The 5,000-nt window shown below is 41.9% G+C and overlaps 1 protein-coding gene across 1 annotated transcript in view; it reads right to left on the bottom strand.

The window, feature by feature from the left end:
* LOC136834841 (organic cation/carnitine transporter 2-like) overlaps positions 1-4,397 on the bottom strand; it is a 65,916-nt gene extending 61,519 nt beyond the window's left edge. Inside the window, exon 1 of the mRNA XM_067097621.1 lies at positions 4,273-4,397. The gene's annotated coding sequence lies outside the window, so the exon portion shown is untranslated. The remainder of the gene's footprint in view (positions 1-4,272) is intronic.
* Between the last annotated feature and the right edge of the window lie 603 nt (positions 4,398-5,000).

The following is a 5,000-nucleotide window of genomic DNA, read 5'->3' as shown; positions in this document are numbered from 1 at the left end:
TCTATCGAGTCTGGAACCTTGGGATTATTCCAGTCGATGATTTAGTGAAGCCTGAAACTACAAGTATAGAAAACCGAAATATTTTACTATTGTTTATATTAATTAGATTTCCAAACAACAGGGAATTACTTAAGTTATCTTTACATCAACGAGTGTTTGTTTATTTTTTCTAGTTATTCATTTTAGTTTTCTGTAAAAGAAAACTATTGTGCCGGCTTTGTCTGTCCATCCACACTTTTTCTGTCCGCCCTCAGGTCTTAAAAACTACTGAGGCTAGAGGGCTGCAAATTGGTATGTTGATCATCCACCCCCCAAGCATCAAACATACCAAGTTGCAGCCCTCTAGCCTCAGTAGTTTTTATTCTCTTCAATGTTAAAGTTAGCTAAAATCGTGCTTCTGGCAACGATATAGGATATGCCACCACCGGGCCGTGTTTAAAGTTTCATGGGCCGCGGGTCATACACCATTGTACCAAGACCGCCGAAAGATAGATCCATTTTCGGTAGCCTTGATTATGCGCTATAGCGGCTGCACAGAAAACCCGATTGCGCAGAAGAAATGTCTAATTATTTGTTACTCAGATTCAAGAAACTGAATTCATGAAAACATGCACAAAATGACAAAAGGAAATTGAATATTATACAAATGTAGTTTAACTAACCACTATAACAAATACTATCTGAAAGCCATGAACTCAATGGTCAGTCAACTTCCTCACTTCTAATACCATTCGCTTTCAGACTGTGGAATTCCCTACTTTCTTCTGCGTTTCCGAGTGATATTAAACACGCTTCTTTTCAAATGATGAGTCTGTTTTCATTTAAAGACCAAACTTTATCAATACAAACTTTTACTAACTGAACCGAACATGCTTTTGGTGGTATAGTGAAGGCCACCGGAAATAGATACATCTCGGTATAATGCTGTATGAGCCGCGGCCCATGAAACTCTCAGTCGGCCGTGTTGGCCCGTGTTGTTGCGTTGCCAGAAGCACGATTATGGCTAACTTTAACCTCAAATAAAATAAAAACTACTGAGGCTAGAGGACTGCAATTTGGTATGTTTGCAGCCTCTAGCCTCAGTAGTTTTTAAGATCTGATGGCGGACAGGAAAAGTGCGGACAGAAAAACGTGCTGACGGACAAAGCCGGCACAATAGTTTTTTTTTCAGAAAACTATATTATAGTTAGAGAGATTTTGAAATCAAAATACTGTTCGCTAGTCCTAGTTGTAACAAAGGGTTGTGGTGTGACGTCACAGAAACTGACAAAAAACAAAAAACATCCAGGAACTGCATCAAGATCCAAAATAATCTCGAAATCCAACGAGCTGACCTTAGGCCTATAGACACTCCTGAGACCCACACACCACTCCACATTCGACAGAGCTCAAGTGAATTTCGTCAGTGACTGGTCCAGATATCTTGTGGACAAGATAAACCTCTTTGGCTACATAAAGAGAGAGAGAGAGAGAGAGAGAGAGAGAGAGAGAGAAGGCGGCCAGTGCATTTCCTTGTTGCGCTCAAAACTCACCACAAATGAAGTACTCATTTTTTTTACGACCGAACAGAGATGCCTCAGGAGCAGTATACTGCTGACCATTTCTTTACCGCACTTGGGTACAAAGTGCTACAACAATGGGCGAGAGAGAGAGAGAGAGAGAGAGAGAGAGAGAGAGAGAGAGAGAGAGAGAGAGAGAGAGAGAGAGAGAGGTGCTTATATAAGCGTGTGTATGAGTGAAAAGCAAGAGAGAGAAACTCATGAGTATATAACGACTGGCTTCGCGCCGGTAGGCGATTACACCCTGTCAACCTCCTCCCGTTTGCAATTATATGATGGTACATATTTTGACAGCAGTGATTCTCTCTCTCTCTCTCCCATTTTATCCCTGTGAAGCCCCACTATAGTCGACTAACTTGACTGATAGAGAAACAGTCACATAGGCTACCGTTCCCACCCAACAGGTTCGGGGATCGAACGTTGGTCTAATTCACTTGTGCGCTGAGAAATATAAATAAAATGTAAGTACGCTTTACAGAGAGAAACAAAAAAAAACAAGCTATTATATAAGTTTGTAAGTGTTAGAGAGAGAGAGAGAGAGAGAGAGAGAGAGAGAGAGAGAGAGAGAGAGAAGCTGCAGACCGCTGCTGCAACACGCAGTCTTTTGTGTCATGGCTGATCTGCAATTTCGGCCGATTCTCGGGACCTTGGAAAGTCTGGCTGATGAAAAATGACCGTCATCTCGATTGTTAAAACGTCAGCACAACCATCAGTCATCATATGTTGAGTTGGGATCATTATATTATATATATTTTTAGCCTTCTAGTCTCCAGTCTCTACAAGCTCGCTAAACAAGTTGATGATCTGTTAGGCCTATAGCGTGAGAATATTTAGGAATTTTGAATAATTATAATCTTATAATTTTGGATTAATAATAATCTCATAGCAGTCAATTCAAGTATCTGTATAGGCCCATTCAGTGAATAACTTAATTGGTACTTAGACGACTCCGATGGGTTGCTAATGGTATAAGGAAGAGTATAGGACTGGCAAGTTCATCCCACAACACCATGGCCAAGTTATCCTGGAAACGGTTGCAAGAATAGGCTTTGCGTAATTTTATACTAAGCTACGTTGTGTGTAAACGCAATAGCGGTTTTCAAAATGTAACAAAAAATGAGCCGAAGTCTTCGGCGCAATCGAGTTATCTGTATAGCGTATGGTGCTGTACAAAGCTACCAGCTACCACCGGCCAACGGTCAGTTGCTCCCCAGATGCGGTCAAGTGCGTCGCACGCCTATAGAAAGCGCTGCCAGACGCACGATCCCCGGCTAACCTTAACCTCAAATAAAATAACTACTGAAGCTAGAGGGTTGCAATTTGGTACGTTTGATGACTGGATGGTGAATGATCAACATACCAATTTGCAGCCCTCTAGCCTCAGTAGTTCTTAAGATCTGATGGAGGACAGACGAAGCCGTCCCAATAGTGTTCTTTTACATAAAACTAAAAAAAAAAAAATGGTAATAGGTAGTTTGTACTGAATGACTGAGTCCTGGTGAGAAATGATGGGTTGATGTGATTACCGAAAAACTTGCATACTGACAACCTGTTACTGTGTGTGTGTGGGGAGGTGTGAAGTGAAGTATCAGTCTAGCACAGTGGTTCCCGTGGGGTGTACGCCCCCCAGGGAGGCAATCTGATTTTTAAGGGGGGGGCCATTCGAGAATGTTTAAACCTAAAGTTAATGCCTTTTATGGTTCCTCCACGTGAATAGGAGTTCATTTTTTGAATAATAATTATATATCACCACAGGGGGCATCAGTTTTTTAGAGGTGATTAGGTGGGGTATGGCCAAATAAAAGGTTGGGAACCACTGGTTTAGCATGAACTTCGGGGAGTACAATTGTCTGTGTATTGGCTAGCGATGTCGACTCCACAGAAGAGGGGGGCCTTTATTGAACTATATAGAGGACAGACTTCATTTGGAAGCTATCAAGTGCTGCCTACTCTGACTGGCACAAAAAGGCAGCGTTACTTATGACCAGGATTAAGAGTACTCTATTAATCCTGACTTATGACATTCTAGTTTCAAAATGACGAAAAGGGGGCACTTCACTTAATAAAGGCACAGGAGCCCAAAAAAAAGTTGGTAAAGTTTATGAAGATCTGATTTAGGTCGACATGTATTTTAAACTTTTATACTTCTTAACTATACCCATGTACACAGACATGTACTGTATATATACTGATAATGACTCACGAAACAGTCACTGATACCTTTACGCATTTCTATAGTCTCCATACGTCAGGAGTTGCAAAGTTGCCAATGAAAATGAAGATACTCTTTTGGCATCAACTGTATAGTGAAGCTGATGATAATGACCCAACTAAGAAGAAAAGTTGAAAATACGGACCAACAACAGATGCTCAGGAACGGCCCTGGTCGTTTCGGCCGTAACATCCAAAACAACGCAAGACCTTATGTTAATGGTATTTTAAAGCCCCCCTGGGCCTCTGTAGGCTCATTACCGTCACTATCTTATGTTTTGCGCACATCTCCAAGGGGCTGGTACTAAACACGGCGCCCATTTTGCACGTAAAGGTTTTTACGGCCTACATAACTCACGGCCGAAACGAGCCGAACTCACCAGGAAGCAATGGCAGTCTGGCGGCAATAACGAACAAACTTTCGACTGCGCAGCACGAGGATATTTTACATGCACATTATCAACTCAAATTAAATTTTTGTTTGGCATTATAACTTGCTTACCTTCAAATACTGCTTCCTCGGTGAAGACCATATTGATTAGGAAGTTTCCCTTACGATTTTCCCCGGTGACTGAGCAGAAATGGCGGCAGTGAATTTCAAATCCTTGTCGCTTCGCCCAGTTGCGAAGAATCTCAAGCGTGGCATATCAACCCTTCTAGGGCCGCTAAGGATTTTCTCGTACAAGTGTCTTGTCTCACAATTAAGAAAGATAATTGAACCGGTCGCATTTCTCAAGTAATATTTCCGGCAAAATGTTGGTGTGACATATGTAGCTCTCGGTCCTTGCAACTGCCCGTCTTTAGTCCATGTTTCTCGATTGCGATCCTCGTGGTCGATATAATTACCAACGCAAGCCGCACTCAGACGCAGTGTCTCCATATCTTCCGGCCTCTCACTACACAATCCCAAGAAGAACTTTGAGTGAGACTGAGACATTTATTTCCTGTAAGCCGAAGTGAATAGTGCGTGAATAAGGCTGAAGAAATTCTTCAGTCCTTCAGGTCACTCCAACTGACGGTTAGGCGTGAGCACGTATGGGGGCCCTATAGGCCTAGTAGGACTGCCTGGCAACACAAGTCCTTGGGTCAGGAGATAACCAGTGAAAATATATAAAATAAACAAATAAGTAATGATAAATCAATAAACATATAATTATATACTACATAAGCACCGGTTTATTATTGTTAACAGCCGACAGAGGCCGACGTTCTCTTAAATCATGACTGAGT

Source organism: Macrobrachium rosenbergii, chromosome 54 (assembly GCF_040412425.1).
Source record: "Macrobrachium rosenbergii isolate ZJJX-2024 chromosome 54, ASM4041242v1, whole genome shotgun sequence".
Taxonomy (NCBI): Eukaryota; Metazoa; Arthropoda; class Malacostraca; order Decapoda; family Palaemonidae; genus Macrobrachium; species Macrobrachium rosenbergii.
The sequence above is the reverse complement of the archived record's forward strand: the minus strand, read 5'-3'. Positions and strand labels throughout refer to the sequence as shown.